The following is a 20,106-nucleotide window of genomic DNA, read 5'->3' on the forward strand; positions in this document are numbered from 1 at the left end:
GGGAGGCCAGGGACGAGCTCTCTCAGGTCTCACAGGGGCAGAGGGCTAGCTTTTATAGGGATACAGGGGGTAGGTGTTGATGCCTTTTCCTGGTCTTAAAATCAGGAGTCACACACGGTTAGAAGGGGAAAAGGGATTTTACCTTGGTATTTATTTTAAGGATCCTTAGGTGTACACGTCTAGGTCATATGCATCGAGATGTACCCCACCGAGTCTCTGTCTTTGTCTTCTGTCTCTACACCTCTCTCTCCCCTTCCCCAACATTGGGTATAACATTATAGGTTTTACTAATTAGCATATCTATCAAAGATTCCCCAATGAGAGGCTCAAGTGAGCCCCCCTCCCCAAGGAACTTTCCCCTGGATGGTTCTATCTTGGTTTACAGAATGTGTTCTGGAGAGGACCTTGGGGTCTGGAGCACACTGATCTCTGGCTACGAAGCTTCTAAAATGTTTTGTCTCTTAGCTTAACAAACAAGTTCAAGAATGTAGGCAAAAAAGCACTAGGAATACAGAAGTTGTAAAAAGGTATAACAGGGGTATAAAGGAAAGGGCAAAAATCTTCATGGCATCATTTCCCCCCTTTTAGAGACTAACAAAACTTTATCTTGTCTAGTCTCTACTCTACTCTACTTTATTCTATTTTTACTCGCAGAACCGGTTTACACAACCGGCTGCTCCACAGGAAATTACATAGATAATAACTACAATTACAACTATTATGAATATTTCTTTTACCCAGGCCCAGTTTGGTAACCATGAGGTGAGGGTATCAAAAATATGATCAAATTTTAAAGTGTTATTTTTAGAAGCCACTTCATGTAGAATTTGAGTTCTCTTCCAAATTTTATCCAAATCTTTCTTAATTCTTTCACTTTGGTCCACATAAGAACAACAAGAGGTATTGACAATAGCACATACACCTCCTTGTGCAGCAAGTATGAAATTGAGAGCTATCCTGTTTTGCATAACTGCACGGGACAGACTGTCAACTTCCTCCTGTAAGCCTGAAATTGCATCTGCAGTATGCTGCTCAATACGTTCAATGACAGCCGAGATGTTTACAATTGCTCTCTCCAGTTCAACGACTCCATAAGCAGGTATAAGGGCTCTGATTATGCTATGGAAAAGTGTGGGACGTTCAATGAGGGGATTAAGAGATTTTTTCCTCCTCTCATGTGGTTTTTCAAGATGGTCAAATATTGTTATATTTGGGACCACAGCCCCAATAGCACAAGCCTGGTCTTTGTTCACAGGCATAACTTTTCAGGCTTTATTACCCCATATCTAATACAACCCCATCCCAAATGGCTGAGCCAGTCTCCACCCTGTCAATTTCATCTTTGCTGCAATTCTTGGGTCTATTATTTTCCTGAAATAGGTTTGATGACAATATGAAGGAAGAACAGCTTTTCTTGTGGCATTTACAATTGCACAAGGAACCTTATAGTTTGCACGCTCTACCAGGCTACTCAGGGTAATGTGAGGCAGAAGGGTGCTATTAATTGGTTCCCACGTTTCAGTGCGGTTTTCTTCCATTAAAATGCCAATCAATGGCCAGTGACCCTTCCCATCTAGGGGTGGTAACTGAGTACAGATCCAGCAATTGCTCTTATTAAGAATTTTGGACACATTTTGGACCACAGTCTTATGCAAATCATGGGGTGAACCCTGAACCATGGTTACCAGTTGGGCAAACAGCAAACATGTAAAAAACAGTTTAGACTGCATCTTTCTGATTTGTATCAGTCTCTGTCTTCTTGGTGATTTCGGGAGCAGAAGCTTTCTTCACCCTGGAGTAGTGGATCCACGGTCCCTTGCCTGCAACCTTGACCGCAGTAAAAGTGGTCAGCAAAACTTGGAATGGTCCCTTCCACTTGGCTTGCAAGGGGTCGCTGTCCCACCACTTGATGTAGACCCAGTCTCCAGGCTGGAATGGATGAGCAGGTGTGTCCAATCCTATTGGTTTGGATAACACGACGAATCTCTGGAGCTTCTGCAAAGTGGAACTTAGAGCCATTAAATATTTCTGCAAATCATTTTTACCTCTCATATGAATTTCCCCTGGGATATGTGGAACCTGGTATGGCTTGCCATATGTTGGGGTTTTAGTTTTGTCCTAGTTTTTTTTTTCTGTTAGAGGAATTTTCTCCCATATGCATGTTGCTAGGGGACAAATGACTGTACTTAAGAAAGACAAAAGCAGCAGAGCAGCCCGTTTTGGGGGTGGGGTGGGCCTGGCTACTCTTTGTTTCACCTGGGCGTGTTGGGAGTTCGCTCTCAGCATCTGGAGAGAGAAGCCGCGGAGAGAAGAGCTGCTGGTTCCCGTTTTTCGGCGTCTTTCCTTTCTGCTGGAAACAACACTGGGATCTCAAGGCTGCTTTCCCTGCCCTGCTGGAGGCTGGGGCTGTGGCCGCCCTGCACCGCTGCTGTTTCGAGCCTTCGCTACGCTGTAGCCATGCTCACCCTGCCTGCCTGGAGCCCCGGGGGGTTCCCCTTTTGGATACATCTCGTCTGCCACCCGGGATTTGTGTTTGTGCCTGCTGCTCCAGCCTGCCATTCCAGCCTGCTGTTCCGGGAGTCCAGGACCGGCTGCCCAGCAGTTTGTGAAGTTTTTTTTTTCCATCCTTCCCCGGGATCCCAGGGCACCAGAGCAGCTGCGTGCTCCCCGAGCTCGCTCCGGAGCGCCCCCTGCAGCCGCGGGGGAACCTTCGCACCTGCCCTGCTCACTGGGAGCCGCCAGCGATCCCTGCTGGCTGCGAGCGGAACTGCACCCGAGGGGAAATAGCCTGACAGCCGAGAAGGCTGGGACTGGGTTTGTGTTTGCTGTTACTGTCATAGTTGTTGTTGTTTTGTTCGACTGGTTATATATCTATCTATATATATATATATATATATATATATATAGTAAAGAACTGTTATTCCTATTTCCCACATCTTTGCCTAAAGACCCTTGATTTCAAAATTATAATAACTCAGAGGGAAAGGGGTTATATCTGCCACTTCAAGGGGGGCTTCTGCCTTCCTTAGCAGACACCTGTCTTTCAAACCGAGACAGATTTTGGCGCCCAATGTGGGGCCTGAGGGCATTAAGAGAGGGAGGTGAAAAAGGAATAACAGTTCCTGGATAGCTTAATTTGGTGTGTTGGTTATAGGAACCTTGTTAGGCAGCAATATGTGGTCTACTTTGCCCTGGTTCGGGTGGCATGTGGCCGTGGCTATATTCTTCCCCTTTGCAGCTCCTTACTTGAATATGGGTCCTCTGACTAAGGCTACCATTGCTGTTATCCAACTTGCGCTATGGGTCGAGAAGGTGAGGAATTCATGGGTTTTTAACTTCCTCCGGAATGTGGGCACGTGGATAAACGGCTACCACACACTGAGCGCATGTTTTTGGGGTTATGTTAACAATGGTACCTTCTGTGAGGAAATGACACCAGGGGAAGTTTTTCCCCAACCCCTCAACCAGTTCTTTGGACCCACCCCACCAATTTTCGAAGGGTTTAGATTCCCTCTGAATACTAACCACCTGCTGCTGGTAGGCCTACTCTATTTAGCATTCAAGGATAAGTTGAGATTGGCTTGGATAACTACCCAGACACCAGCCCCAGAGACTAGAGATCCTGCCCCAGAGCCTGATCCTGCCCCAGAACCTGACATGGCCCCAGAGAGTAAAGTTCCTACCCCAGAGCCTGATCCTGCCCCGGAACCTGACACGGCCCCAGACACTAGAGATCCTACCCCAGAGCCTGATTCGGCCCCAGAACCTGACACAGCCCCAGACACTAGAGACCCTCCCCCACAGCCAGATACCGCCCAACAGCCCACCTCAGAAATGGACTACCCGAAATGGGTGGGGGTACTGGCGAAAGGAATGCAGGAGATGTGCCAGGAGATGGGCCAGGTGCGCAAGGAGATATGCCAGGAGATGGGCCAGGTGCGCCAGGAGATGGGCCAGGTGCACCAGGGGATATGCCAATTGCTAAGGGAATACACCTCCTCAGCTAGTGAAAAAACCTCTCCCTGCCCCAAAGAGGGTGAGTCTGACGGTGCAGCAGTGGAACCCATGGATGTTACAACCGCCCAGGTTTCAGCTGAACCACAAGGACAAGTACAGCCAGCAGCAGTCGCCCCTGTGCAAAGGAGGAAGTGTAAGACCAAATCAGTACGACCAGTTAATGATGATGGGGAACCAGGGCCCTCACAATCAGCAGGTAAGCCAGAGCCAGAAATCATCAGTGAGTCCCTGTCGTACGACAGTCTCCGTGGTATGCGAGACGACATTGTGCGAAGGGGGCGTGAGCCTTATACCACCTGGCTGCTTCGGGTTTGGGACCTTATGGGCACAGGTGTGCAACTGGATAGTGGTGAGGCAAGGTATCTGGGATCGTTGACCCAGGACCCAGGTGTGGACCAGGTATTTGTGAGGGAGCCAGGGCCCCTTTCTCTCTGGGAGCGGCTCTTAATGAGTGTGAGAGAAAGGTTCATTCACAAAGAAAGAATGCAGGAGTACCATCATAGAATGCAGTGGAAGACACTTGAGGAAGGGATCCAACAGCTAAGAGAGGTGGCAGTATTAGAGGTACTCTTTGGGAGGGATGGACAGCACGGTAATGACCCCGATAAGGTCAGGTGCACAGGACAGATGATGTGGAACCTGGCAAGGCTAGGGCCATCGCAATACACCACCTTCATTGCAACGATTGATGCTGACAATACCCGAGAAACAGTGGGCTCTGTTGCCAACAAGCTCAGGAATTATGACAGTATGGTTGATGGCCCCCTGAAAGCTCATGTCTCTGCTGTGGTCCAGGACCTCAAAGAGGAGATGAAGGAGATGAGGAAGGAAATGAGGGAGGAGATGGAGGAGATGAGGAAGGTCAGTGTGGCACCAGTGCGAGTCACAGGCTCCCAAGTCAGAGCCCGTCGTCCCCCTGCTAGAGAGAGAGGGTACACCCCACGAGCAGAACTGTGGTTTTTCCTGTGTGAGCATGGGGAAGACATGAGAAGGTGGGATGGGAAACCCACTTCTGTCCTGGCAGCGCGGGTGCGTGAACTCAAGGAGGGAGGCACTAACAGAAGGGGTTCCGCTAAGGTGAAAGCAGCCTCAGCCTCCCGTGACCGAGCTGCCAGGTATTACAGAAGGGAGGATGATATGTCAGATCCCCTCGAAGGTACCTCTAGTATGTATGCCCAGGGAAAGAATGATAACCAGGGCTAGAGGGGCCCTGCCTCTAGCCAGGAAGAGGCACGGCAGAACCGGGTTTTCTGGACGGTGTGGATCCGATGGCCTGGCACATCAGAGCCACAAAAATATGATGCATTGGTTGATACTGGGGCACAGTGTACTTTAATGCCATCGGGACATGTGGGGGCAGAACCTGTATCCATTGCTGGGGTGACTGGGGGATCACAGCAGTTGACCCTTTTGGAAGCTGAGGTGAGCCTGACTGGGAAGGAGAGGCAAAAGCATCCGATTGTGACCGGCCCAGAGGCCCCGTGTATTCTGGGCATAGACTTCCTCCGGAATGGCTATTACAAAGACCCAAAGGGACTCAGGTGGGCATTTGGGATTGCTGCTGTGGAGGCAGAGGGCATTAGGCAATTGAAAACTTTGCCTGGACTATCAGAGGATCCTTCTGCAGTTGGGCTCCTGAAGGTGGAAGAGCAACGAGTGCCAATTGCCACCTCGACAGTGCACCGCCGGCAGTATCGGACGAATAGAGATGCTGTGATTCCCATCCACAAGATGATTCGTGAGCTGAAGAGCCAAGGGCTGGTCAGCAAGACCCACTCACCCTTCAACAGCCCCATTTGGCCTGTGCGCAAATCTGATGGGGAATGGAGATTGACTGTGGACTATCATGGCTTGAATGAAGTGACTCCACCACTGAGCGCTGCTGTGCCGGACATGTTGGAGCTCCAGTATGAGCTGGAGTCCAAAGCAGCGAAGTGGTATGCTACTATTGACATTGCCAATGCATTTTTCTCCATTCCTCTGGCAGCAGAGTGCAGGCCTCAGTTTGCCTTCCCCTGGAGGGGTGTGCAGTACACCTGGAACCGACTGCCCCAGGGGTGGAAGCACAGTCCCACCATCTGCCATGGACTGATCCAGGCTGCACTGGAAAAGGGTGAGGCTCCAGAACATCTGCAATACATCGACGACATCATTGTGTGGGGGAACTGCGCAACAGAAGTGTTTGAGAAAGGAGAGAGAATAATCCAAATTCTCCTGGAAGCTGGTTTCGCCATCAAGAAGAGCAAAGTCAAGGGACCTGCCCGAGAGATCCAGTTCCTGGGAGTAAAGTGGCAAGATGGACGACGTCAGATTCCCGCTAAGGTCATCAATAAGATCACTGCGATGTCTCCACCGACCAATAAGAAGGAAACACAAGCTTTCCTAGGCGCCATAGGTTTCTGGAGGATGCACATTCCTGAGTACAGCCAGATCGTGAGCCCTCTCTACCTGGTTACCCGCAAGAAGAACGATTTCCACTGGGGCCCTGAACAGCAGCAAGCCTTCACCCAGATCAAGCAGGAAATCGCTCACGCCGTAGCCCTTGGCCCAGTCAGGACAGGACCAGAGGTGAAGAACGTGCTCTACTCTGCAGCCGGGAACAACGGTCTGTCCTGGAGCCTCTGGCAGAAGGTGCCTGGTGAGACTCGGGGCCAACCACTGGGATTATGGAGCCGAAGCTACAGAGGGTCTGAAGCCAACTACACTCCCACAGAGAAAGAAATCTTGGCAGCTTATGAAGGAGTCCAAGCTGCCTCAGAAGTAACCGGCACAGAGGCACAACTCCTGGCACCTCGACTACCGGTGCTGGGGTGGATGTTCAAAGGAAAGGTTCCCTCCACGCATCACGCCTCCGATGCTACTTGGAGCAAATGGATCGCCCTCATCACGCAGCGCGCCCGAATTGGAAACCCAAGTCGCCCTGGGATCTTGGAAATAATTATGAACTGGTCGGAAGGTGAGACTTTTGGGTTATCTTCTGAAGAAGAAGAGGAGCAGGTGATGCGTGCCGAAGAAGCCCCACCATATAACGAGCTACCAGAGAGTGAAAGACAATATGCCCTCTTCACTGATGGTTCCTGCCGAATTGCAGGTGCTATCCGGAAATGGAAAGATGCTGTATGGAGCCCCACACGACAAGGTGCACAGGCTACAGAAGGAGAAGGTGGATAGAGCCAATTTGCTGAGCTAAAAGCCGTTCAATTAGCTCTGGACATAGCTGAAAGAGAGAAGTGGCCAAAGCTCTACCTCTACACTGATTCATGGATGGTAGCCAATGCTCTGTGGGGTTGGCTGGAAAGGTGGAATAAGGCAAACTGGCAGCGCAGAGGAAAACCAATCTGGGCTGCTGAGGAGTGGAAAGACATTGCCACTCGAGTAGAGAAACTATCTGTGAAGGCCCGTCATGTAGATGCTCACATCCCCAAGAGCCGGGCTAATGAAGAACATAGTAATAACAAGCAGGTAGATCAGGCTGCGAAAATAGAGGTGTCCCAGATAGACTTGGATTGGCAACATAAAGGAGAGCTGTTCCTAGCTCGATGGGCCCATGATGCCTCAGGCCATCAGGGCAGAGATGCCACCTATAAGTGGGCACGAGACCGAGGGGTGGATCTGACCATGGACAGTATCTCCCAGGTCATCCATGGTTGTGAGACATGCGCTGCAATCAAGCAGGCCAAGCGGGTGAAGCCCCTGTGGTATGGTGGGCGGTGGTCCAAATACAAGTATGGGGAGGCCTGGCAGATTGATTACATCACACTGCCTCAAACCCGCCAAGGCAAGCGCCATGTGCTCACAATGGTAGAAGCCACCACAGGATGGCTGGAGACCTACCCTGTGCCTCACGCTACGGCCCGGAACACCATCCTGGGCCTCGAAAAGCAAGTCCTTTGGAGGCATGGTACCCCTGAGAGAATTGAATCTGACAATGGGACTCATTTTAAGAATAGCCTTATAAACACCTGGGCTAGAGAACATGGCATTGAGTGGGTGTGCCACATCCCTTACCATGCACCAGCAGCTGGGAAGGTTGAGCGGTGTAATGGACTGCTTAAAACCACCTTGAAGGCACTGGGTGGGGGGGCTTTCAAAAACTGGGAGGTGCATTTAGCAAGAGCCACCTGGTTAGTTAACACCCGAGGCTCCACCAGCCGAGCAGGCCCTGCCCAATCCGAACCCCTACAAACAACAGATGGGGATAAGGTTCCAGTGGTGCACATGAGAGGTATGCTTGGAAAAACTGTTTGGGTAAAGTCTGCCTTGAGCAAAGACAAACCCATCCATGGGGTTGTTTTTGCCCAGGGACCAGGTTGTACCTGGTGGGTGATGCAAAGGGATGGAGAGACCCGATGCATACCGCAAGGGGACCTTGTTTTAGGGTGAACTACCCATGGCTCTGTACTTGTATCAGTATCAGCATGTATATATGTATATAATTTGGGTGATGCATGTATGTCTATGGTTAAAAAGGTTAAGTTTCATGTAACATGTTAGTATGGGAAAAAATTCGGGGTGGATAATGTTGGGGTTTTAGTTTTGTCCTAGTTTTTTTTTCTGTTAGAGGAATTTTCTCCCATATGCATGTTGCTAGGGGACAAATGACTGTACTTAAGAAAGACAAAAGCAGCAGAGCAGCCCGTTTTGGGGGTGGGGTGGGCCTGGCTACTCTTTGTTTCACCTGGGCGTGTTGGGAGTTCGCTCTCAGCATCTGGAGAGAGAAGCCGCGGAGAGAAGAGCTGCTGGTTCCCGTTTTTCGGCGTCTTTCCTTTCTGCTGGAAACAACACTGGGATCTCAAGGCTGCTTTCCCTGCCCTGCTGGAGGCTGGGGCTGTGGCCGCCCTGCACCGCTGCTGTTTCGAGCCTTCGCTACGCTGTAGCCGTGCTCACCCTGCCTGCCTGGAGCCCCGGGGGGTTCCCCTTTTGGATACATCTTGTCTGCCACCCGGGATTTGTGTTTGTGCCTGCTGCTCCAGCCTGCCATTCCAGCCTGCTGTTCCGGGAGTCCAGGACCGGCTGCCCAGCAGTTTGTGAAGTTTTTTTTGTTCCATCCTTCCCCGGGATCCCAGGGCACCAGAGCAGCCGCGTGCTCCCCGAGCTCGCTCCGGAGCACTCCCTGCAGCCGCGGGGGAACCATCGCACCTGCCCTGCTCACTGGGAGCCGCCAGCGATCCCTGCTGGCTGCGAGCGGAACTGCACCCGAGGGGGAGTAGCCTGACAGCCGAGAAGGCTGGGACTGGGTTTGTGTTTGCTGTTATTGTCATAGTTGTTGTTTTGTTCGACTGGTTATATATCTATCTATCTATCTATCTATCTATCTATATATATAGTAAAGAACTGTTATTCCTATTTCCCACATCTTTGCCTAAAGACCCTTGATTTCAAAATCATAACTCAGAGGGAAAGGGGTTATATCTGCCACTTCAAGGGGGGCTTCTGCCTTCCTTAGCAGACACCTGTCTTTCAAACCGAGACACCATATAATTTTTCATAGGGACTGATGTTGTCCCTTCTCCTTGGCTGTATGCGGACTCTCAGCAAGGCTATAGGCAGGGCTTGAACCCATGTCATGGATGTCTCTTGACAAATCTTGCAAATCTGGGTTTTGAGGGTCCCATTGATGCGTTCAACTTTGCCACTTGCCTGGGGCCTGTATGGTGTGTGCAGGTCCCAGGTAAGTCCCAAAATCCTGCTAAATTCCCCAACCACTGTTGCAACAAAATGTGGTCCCCTATCTGATGACATTCCCAAAGGAACCCCAAATCTTGGTATTATATGATTGACCAAAGCTTTCACTACTTCTTTTGCTGTGTTGGTGCGACAGGGGAAAGCCTCAGGCCATCCACTGAAGGTGTCAACCAGCACCAGTATATACCTGCATCCTTCTTTGCGTGGCATCTCAGCAAAATCTATTTGCCAATAATCTCCTGGGAGATCTCCTGTCTTTGTCACTTCTAACACAATTCTCTTGCTTGTGTCAGGGTTGTTTTTACAGCAGGTTTCACACTTGCTTGTTATAGATTGTACAATATTAGTCATTCTTTTCCCTATCACTACTTTTCTCAAATGTTTTAAAAGATTTTCTGTTCTCTAATGGGTGCTTTTATGCTCTTGTTGGGCTATTTCCCGACGGATCAGGGGTGGAACTACGACTTGTCCTACCGGGGTAACAGCTCACCCACCTTCTTTAATTTTAGCTTTAAGGAACTTAATTAATTTGTGATCCCTCTGATCGCATTTTGGGGTAAATGATGACAAATCTATCTCTTTTTGTGGTACTACTGCAAAAATGCCTTTTTCTGCAATCCCCCTGGCTGTTTCGTTAGCAAAACGATTTCCCAGTTCGGGGGCTGTTTTCCCTTTTTGATGACCCTTGCAGTGCATGATAGCCACTTCCATAGGCTTCTAAATGCTCTGTAAAAGTGCAAGAATTTGTTTAGCATGCTTAACTTCATTACCTTGAGCAGTCAGCAGGCCATGTTCTTTCCAAATAGCTCCATGGGCATAAACAACACTGAAGGCATATTTGGAATCAGTCCATATGTTCACCTTCTTCCCCTCACTCAGTTCTAGAGCTCTCGTTAGTGCAGTGAGTTCAGCTTTTTGTGATGATACAGCTGGAGGCAAGGCTTTTGCCTCAATGATTTTATCTGAGGTGGTTACGGCATAACCAGTCATCCTCCTACCGTTTCTCATGAAGCTGCTCCCATTAGTGTACAATTCCCAATCTGGATCTTTCAAAGGAACATCTTTCAGATCTGGTCTGCTGGAATAAGTTTCCTCTATTGTCTGCAAACAATCATGCTCAGGCACACTGTCGAGTAACGTGCATGATAAAAATATTGCAGGGTTTACCACTGAAGTTATCTTTAGAGTAACATTGTCTTGTTCTAACAACACAGATTGGTATTTGAGCATCTTGCTAGGGGAGAGCTAGTGTCCCCCCTTTTGCTCCAGCACATTTATCACTGCATGGGGTACATACACGACAATGTGCTGCCCAAGGGTGAATTTACGGGCCTCCTGTATCAGAAGGACTGTTGCTGCCACAGCTTTCAAGCATCCTGGCCAACCCTGGGCTACATTGTCTAGTTGTTTTGAAAAATAAGCCACAGCTCTTCGCTGGTTTCCAAGGTGCTGTGCCAGTAACCTCAGAGCAACATTCAGTCGCTCATGTGTAAAGAGTTCAAAAGGTTTAGTCAAGTCTGGCAGCCCCAAAGCTGGGGCTGACATCAAGGAATGTTTTAGCTGTTTAAATGCAGCCCTGGCATTCTCTGTCCACATAATTGTCCCCTTTTTAGCTGCTTTAAGGACTTCATATAAAGGTCTCACCAGTATACCGTAGTTTGATATCCACAGGCGACACCAACCTACCATGCCCAGGAAGGCCTGCATCTCCCTTACGGTATGGGGCTCTGGAAGTCGACAGATGGCTTCCTTCCGTTCTCTGCTGAGTTGTCGATGTTCATGGAAAATTTCTAGGCCTAGGTATACTACTGTTTCTCTGGCAACCTGTGCCTTCTCTTTCGAGACCTGATACCCACTTTGTCTCAAAAAGTTCAACAGACTTACAGTGAGCTTGATGCAGTCATCTCGTGTCTTGGCTGCTATTAAGATGTCATCAACATACTGGAGAACCGCTCCTCCTGGTTCATGTTTCCTCCAGTCCTCAAGCTCCTTTGCCAGCTGTTTTCCGAATATGGTTGGGCTGTTTTTGAATCCTTGTGGTAAAACTGTCCAGGTGAGCTGGGTTTTCCTCTCTGTTTCTGGATTTTCCCACTCAAAAGCAAAGAGTTCTTGGCTATTCTTATGCACAGGAATGCAGAAAAAGGCATCCTTGAGATCTAAAACAGTGAACCACCCTAATTCATTTGTTAGTGTTGTCAAAAGTGTGTAAGGATTCGCTACCACTGGGTGTATGTCCTCTGTTATCTTGTTGATTTCCTTCAAATCCTGTATCAACCTGTAGCTTTTACTATCAGCTTTCTTTACTGGCAAGATTGGTGTATTGTATCTGGATTCACACTCCACTAACAACCCATATTTGAGAAATTTTTCGATCACAGGTACTAATCTTTTGCGAGCTTCTAATTTTAGAGGATATTGTCTTTGCCTTACTGGTGTAGCCCCTGCTTTGAGTGTGATACTCACAGGTTCAGCTTTTTTAGATCTCCCAGGACAATCATTGGCCCACACTATTTGAATGACAGCCTCTTCAACTTATTTGGGAATTTTTCTATGGCATTCCTGTACAAGTATAGCAGCTGCTTTAATAATTTTAGATTCTGGAATTATAACTTTCACTTCCCCTTTTTTTGAAAACTTAATTTCTGCTTCCAATTTTTCCAATAAATCTCTGCCTAACAATGGCATTGGGGAATTTGGCATATACGGGAACTGGTGAGTGACCCAGTGTTTTCCCAATTTAAATTTTAAAGGTTGGAAAAAAGGCTTTGTTTCACTTACCCCTGTAGCTCCAATCACATCCACAGTGTCTTGACTCAGTTTACCTTTTAAAGTATTTAACACAGAATATGTTGCCCCTGTATCAACCAAAAATTCAACATCATCATTCCTCAGCTTAGCTACAACCGAAGGCTCTGCTGGGGTAGTCACCTTTGGTTCCTGTTAGTCCGTATTTACAGTTAGTTCCGAAACTGGGGGCTTCTTCTCTGCTCGTGATTGACACTCATTTTTCCAGTGCCCCCGCTTTTTGCAAATTGCGCATTGGTCCTCAGATAGGGGAAAAGAGGGACCCCTTTTGACGTGTCAGATGACTTTTCCTTATCATACTTCTTCTTGTAGTGGGGTTTATGATGTTTATCTTTGTTTGCTAAGTCTCTGTTCTGGTATACCTTCCAGGCTACAGTCAACAATTTACCTAAATCCGGTGGCCCATCTATCTTTTGCAGCTTTCTCTTTATGTCATTATCAGATCAACCTATAAACAGGTAAGCCAGGTGGATCTGCTGCTCAGGTGAGTCAGGGTCTAAGGTAGTGTATTTTTGTGCAGCTTCTTTAAGCCTATTTAGAAATTCTGTGGGGGTCTCATTTGGATTTTGTTTGATCTCATACAACCTAGCCCAATTCACTGCTTTAGGAACGGCACATTTTAATGCAACAACCACCCATTTTTGGTATCGCTTCAGCTTTTCCATCTGTTCTGGGACATTAGGATCCCAGTTAGGGTTCGATAAGGGATAGATATAATTTACTGACCCTTGGAGACTCCCAGCTGCAATTTGAGTTTCTATAGCAGATATAGCAGCTTTGTTGACCATTTCTCTTTCTGTTTTATCCAATAATTCATCTAGCATAACATTTAGATCACCCTAATCTGGGTTTTGAGTTTTTATGGCCATTTCTACACGCATAGCTTCTCTCTCTGGGTTGTCCCTGTACTTCCCAATTGAGTTTTTCCACTGCTGTAATTCTCCGAGAGAAAATGGCACTTTTATATAAATGACTCCTTGATTTCCCACAGCCTGTCTCAGAGGTGCTTCTAACACAAGTTCTTCTTCCCCCCCTTTATCTGTTTTGGACCTTGTGTGTTTAGCGACGGGACTGACTGCTCTCATAGCTTCTTGGGCTATCCTGCCCCTTCTCCTACCACCCTCCCCGTGAGAACCATCTGTATTGGAATCATCCCATTCGCTTTTAATTGAAATTGGTTCATTGGTTTTAAAACTTGTTCTAGGCAAATGTTGTTCAGGAACTGTCTCGCTCTTTGCGGCAGTGGAGGGGTAGGGAGGCAGGGGCTGCAAGCAGGTTCTCCTGTCCCTAGCTCTGTAAGAGCCGCCTGGGTCGGGGCCATCCCATCTGCCCTCAGCTTTAACACTGCCTGTGCCGCAGGGTGGGGAGAGCGAGCGGCTCTTCCTGCCTCTGGCTCGGAAACTTGCGGTTCTTTGTATTGGGGAATGCCGCCGCAATTGCCCGTGTCCATTTCTACCTTCACTTCTGTGTTCAGGGTATTCGGGGAAAGGCGGCCAGCCTGCCCCTTCCCCTCCCTCTTCCCCGGCTCTGCCTCTGGAAAGGTTAGGGGGCGGCGGCTAATCCACCCCTTCCCTGCCTCTGGAAAGGTCAGGGGGAGGTGGCATACCTGCCTCTTCTCTGCCTCTGGGGAGGTCAGGGGTCAGTGGCTAGTCTGCTCTTTCTCCGCCCCTGGAAAAGTCAGGGGGCAGCGGCCAATCCACCCCTTCCCTGCCTCTGAAAAAGTCAGGGGGCGGTGGCATACCTGCTTCTTCTCTGCCTCTGGGGCGGTCAGGGGGCGGCGGCCAATTCGCATCTCTCCTACCTCTGCACTCGCCCTCCGCCCCTGACGAGTCTGGGGGTGGGGGGGCCCCGCGCCGCTCCTCCTGCTTGGAGCTGGCCGCCTGCCCCCTCCCCTGCCCCCGCCCTGACAGGGGCGGGGACAGGGGAGGCGGCGGCGGAGGCGGCGGCGGCGGCAGTGGCAGTAGTGGGGGAGCCACTGCTCCCCCATCCCCCGCCCCCACTTGTGCGGACTGCCCCGGCGGTGGTGGCGGCGGCAGCGGTGGGGAAGCCACTGCTCCCCCATCCCCCGCCCCCACCTGTGCGGGCTGCCCCGGAGGCGGCGGCGGTGGTGGCGGCGGTGGTGGGGGAGCCACTGCTCCCCCATCCCCCGCCCCCACTTGTGCGGACTGCCCCGGCGGCGGTGGCGGCGGTGGTGGCGGCGGCGGTGGTGGGGGAGCCACTGCTCCCCCATCCCCCGCCCCCACCTGTGCGGGCTGCCCCGGAGGCGGCAGCGGCGGCAGCGGTGGTGGCAGCGGTGGTGGCGGCGGTGGTGGGGGAGCCACTGCTCCCCCATCCCCCGCCCCCACCTGTGCGGGCTGCCCCGGCGGCGGAGGCGGCGGCGGCGGCGGAGCCACCGCTCCCCCACCCCACCCTGTGCGGGCTGCCCCGGCGGTTGAACCGGGGGGGGAGACCCCCCCTCGGTGCGCAAATCTGGTGCTACTATATCTGTATCTGTCATATTAATTTCTCTGTCCGTATTAGTATACGAGTCAGCTTGCTGCGGCTTTTTCTTTCCCTTTCTCTTCCTCAAAGTAATTTCTATATTACTTTTGTCTACCACATATGCTTCTTTCCTGTTCAAATACATAGTAAAAAGTTCTGCATATCTTAGTTTATCAAACCTACGTAATGATCTCAATTCTACTATCAGGTTATTAATGATGTTATTTTCTAAACTCCCATAGGGAGGCCAATTTCCTTGACTTAATTTTAAAGTCGGCCAAACCCGTGTGGACAGTCTGATCAATTCTCGGGTATCCAAAGTAGTTTTTTGCCTTGTCAGCTATTTCTAGTGTTTTATTATCAGCTCTAATGGGCTGTTAGGAGGAATTTTTTTATTCACACCACTCATGTTTTCTCACAGACAGGAAAACTCTGCCAGAGGAAAGCTCTCAACTCTGGAATTCAACCTGCAGTCTGGCCTTGGAATTCCGATTTTCCAGGCAGTTTATCTAGGTTACTACACAAACACTTCAAAACAGCACTTTAAAACACTAAAAAGCAACTAGTTTTAGCAAGCAGTAAATGCGCGTGTGCAAAAATCTGGTCTCAAAAGGATTTGAACCCTCAACTTCCTGACACCTCAACCAACCAACCAACCAACTAACCAACCTCTGAGCCACTCCTGCGGCTGCCTCGGGTGCAGCCTCTGGGCTCCTGTGGATTCAACGGAGGGCGTCCCCTCCTTTCCACAGTTCGCAGGGGAAAAGTTTAAGCTTTCCCCTTTTGTGGGCTTTTATGCCCCCAACCTTTCCAACCCCCTTGGAGATTTCCTTCTCTAGTGCTAGCACAGTTTCAGTAAGTACTGATCCCCTTTTCACTCACCTCTTTCCGTGCTGGGTCCTAAAGTCCTGGTCACAGTCTTAGATTGTTGCTCCGGCCCCTCTGTAATTTGCCGGCAAAGAAAGGGGCAAAGCAAGATGTGTTCCAACCCAAGACTGCGAGTTTCAAGGTCTTCAGGGTCCCTTCGTGGTCGCCAGCAACTGATGCCTTTTCCTGGTCTTAAAATCAGGAGTCACACACGGTTAGAAGGGGAAAAGGGATTTTACCTTGGTATTTATTTTAAGGATCCTTAGGTGTACACGTCCAGGTCATATACATCGAGATGTACCCCACCGAGTCTATCTCTGTCTTCGTCTTCTGTCTCCACACCTCTCTCTCCCCTTCCCCAACATTGGGTATAACATTATAGGTTTTACTAATTAGCATATCTATCAAAGATTCCCCAATGAGAGGCTCAAGTGAGCCCCCCTCCCCAAGGAACTTTCCCCTGGATGGTTCTATCTTGGTTTACAGAATGTGTTCTGGAGAGGACCTTGGGGTCTGGGGCACAGTGATCTCTGGCTACGAAGCTTCTAAAATGTTTTGTCTCTTAGCTTAACAAACAAGTTCAAGAATGTAGGCAAAAAAGCACTAGGAATACAGAAGTTGTAAAAAGGTATAACAGGGGTATAAAGGAAAGGGCAAAAATCTTCATGGCATCAGTGTCAGAGGGTAAAAGCCAATGGGTTACAAAGGATCTATACAGGGTCTCCTGGAGGATTATGGGTCTGTCTTCTTCTCACTGTAACTGAAAAGTGGTTGCCTTTCCGGGGGAGATCTGCTGGGAAGTTATGCAATCTCCTTATCTCAGCAGGCCTCCCTCCAGGGCAGAGGCTAGGCATACCCCACAGGCCCACCTCCAGGGCCTCGCTGGAAAATTGTCCCAATGTGTTCTGATGTTGAAAAAGTCCAGAAGAGAAGAAGGGAAAAAACGAAGTTCCAGGAAAACAAAGTTCAACTCTGTAGTGGTTTGGGCTAAAATACTCATTACTGTTTATCTTCTGTGAGATAAGAATTAGGAGAAATGCAAAGCAGGCACCAACTTGAATGAATATAAAGAAGTTTATTAACAGACCTAAAAGAAGAAAAGAAAAAAAAAAAATTATACCACTTTTAGAACTCTCCTCCTCCCCCCACCTTCCTCCCTTCTCCCACTGACAATGTAAAGACAACCCTTAAGATGTTCAGTCTGTTTACCACTTCCATAATAACCTTGTTCAGTCCATTTAGAAAGAGAAGTCTCTTTTTGCTCATGCTATGAAAACAGTATCACACCGAGACAGCCACCCACTTCCAAATATTGTTCAGTCCATTCAGGAAGAGGAGTCTCTCTGCTTACGATGTGAGTCCCTTCCCCCGACTTGCAGCTTTTCCCGCAACTGCTTTCGAGGGTCCACTCTTGAAAGTTTTCTGGGGTACAATTTTAAGGTTGAGCTGTTCAGAAACAAAAAAAACAGAGGCCCTTCTCCTTCCCTGGGAGCAAAGGGTCATCTTCATCTTTAAGACTATCTCTGGAAGCATCTCTAGGAATTGAGGTTTTTCTCCTTTCCTCTTTGGAGCAAAAGTCCTCATCTGGTTCATCTGGTTCATCTCTCTCTGTCCAAACTTCTCATGAAATTACAGCTGCGGCAGCATCTGCCTATTGCTTATGACTTGAACACTCCACCCCCCATATCTTCATGAAATTACAACAGGATACTCTGATATATCATAGCTTCACAACAGACTTTCAGCTTTAAGCATCTCCTCTCTCTCTTCCCTCAGGTTTTCAGCTCTTCACAGCAATAAAAGGGTTAATCTCACCTCGGCCTTGCAGCTGGAATGTGGCTTATCGCAGTTGGTCACCTGACCTCTGCCGGACAGAGGTGCCGCTTTGCTGAATCTCGGCCGCAGTGGAGGGGGGGGGGGGGGGCGGTTCCGAGCCGCTCCGGCTGCCCACGGCAAGGCAGTGGGGGGGGGTTCCATGACTGGAACAGGCCCATGGCTTCAGCACGCCCAGGGTCTGGCCTGGCCTGGCCCAAGCAGGGCCTGGCCGGGCCCGCTGGCCCCTGCACGGGGCCTGCAGCCACCTGTCCCAGCGCCGGAAACGAGAGAGAGCTTGGGGGTGGGAGTTTGTCTATTCTTAAGTGTGGATCACAGAGGCGGTCACAACTTTAAGTGGCTTAAAGTATTGTCCATATTCAAACTGGCCAGCTGATAGGTTCTATCAGGTCCCAGAGGAAGCTGTAAGCACCCCTTAGCAAGGATATCCCTTCCGGGACTATGCTTGCTAACCTATGACAACTCTCAGTCTCCCTCTGGAGAAGAGGAGCCGAAAGCTGGCTGAAAAGCAAACAGGGTGCTTCCTCCACTCTTGCTGCTGTTAGAAGCAGAGGAGTGTGTATATGTATCCTTGAACAACTGCTTTGAAAAGTTTGCTCGGTTTTTTTTCCTCTCCCCCATTTTAGGCTCAGTTTAAAGGCATGGAAATGCACAAAATTAATTTCTGGGTATAAAGCAGCGATATGGGATACATATAATAAAGTCACCGCGAAACATTCCACCCCTTTTCCCATATTGTCGGCTCAATGCCCAAACTACGATATTCTAACTCTACACACACACATTAATTCATATATATATATATATATATATATATATCTGTAAAAAGTTATCTACAAACAGTGACAGTGACACTCAGCAAGCAGTGGTAAACAGGCATTTCATATTACATGTGGGTTTCGCCCAACAATCAGATCTCCCTGCAGTATACACCGTGTTGTTCCATCTTTCTGCATTACCCACCATGTGCAACCAGGTCCCTGAGCAAAAACAACCCCATGAATGGGTTTGTCTGTACTCGAGGCAGAATTAATCCACACAGTCTTTCCTAACAGACCTCTGACATGCACTACTGGGACCTTATCTCCATCTGTTGTATGCAGGGATTCAGACTGGGCTGGGCCAGCTCTATTGGTGGAACCTCGGGTGTTAACTAACCAGGTGGCCTTTGCCAGATGCTGCTCCCAATTTTTGAAAGTTCCCCCACCTAGTGCCTTCAAAGTGGTTTTCAACAATCCATTGCACCGTTCCACTTTGCCTGCAGCTGGTGCATGGTAAGGGATATGGTACACCCACTCAGTGCCATACTCCCTAGCTCAGGTGTTGATAAGGCTGTTCTGGAAATGAGTCTCACTGTCAGATTCAGTTCTCTCAGGGCTACCATGCTTCTAAAGGACTTGCTTTTCAAGGCCCAGGATGGTGTTATGGGCTGTAGCATGAGGCACAGGGCAGGTCTCCAGCCATCCTGTGGTGGCTTCTACCATTGTGAGCACATAGCGCTTGCCTTGGCGGGTTTGAGGCAGTGTGATGTAATCAATCTGCCAGGCCTCCCCATACTTGTATTTGGACCACCGCCCACCATACCACAGAGGCTCCACCCGCTTGGCCTGCTTGATCGCAGTGCATGTCTCACAATCATGGATAACCTGGGAGATACTGTCCATGGTTAGATCCACCCCTCGGTCTCGTGCCCATCTATAGGTGGCATCTCTGCCTTGATGACCTGAGGCATCATGGGCCCATTGAGCTAGGAACAACTCTCCCTTGTGTTTCCAATCTAAGTCTATCTGTGACACCTCTATTTTCGCAGCCTGATCTACCTGCTTGTTGTTCCGGTGTTCCTCATTAGCCCTACTCTTGGGGACATGGGCATCTACATGGCGGACTTTCACAACCAGCTCTCTTACTCGGGCAGCAATGTTTATCCACTCTTCAGCAGCCCAGATTGGTTTTCCCCTACGCTGCCAATTAGCTTTTTCCCCCTTTTCTAACCATCCCCACAGAACATTGGCTACCATCCATGAATCAGTGTAGAGGTAGAGCTTTGGCCACTTCTCTCTTTCAGCAATGTCCAGGGCTAGTTGAACAGCTTTGAGTTCAGCGAGTTGGCTTGATCCACCTTGTCCTTCAGTAGCTTCGGCAACCTGTCGTGTGGGACTCCATATGGCTGCTTTTCACTTTCGTTTCCTTCCTACGATGTGACAAGAACCGTCGGTGAAAAGAGCATAGCGGGTGTCTTCTGATGGCAGTTGGTTGTACGGTGGAGCTTCTTCAGCACGTGTCACTTGTTCCTCTTCATCAGCGAGACCAAAGTTTTCACCTTCAGGCCAGTTTGTGGTTATTTCCAAAATCCCAGGGCGATTCAGTTTTCCGATACAGGCGTGCTGTGTGATGAGAGCATTCCATTTGCTCTATGTG

This window comes from Aphelocoma coerulescens, assembly GCF_041296385.1.
Source record: "Aphelocoma coerulescens isolate FSJ_1873_10779 chromosome W unlocalized genomic scaffold, UR_Acoe_1.0 ChrW_unloc_scaf_1, whole genome shotgun sequence".
NCBI lineage: Eukaryota > Metazoa > Chordata > Aves > Passeriformes > Corvidae > Aphelocoma > Aphelocoma coerulescens.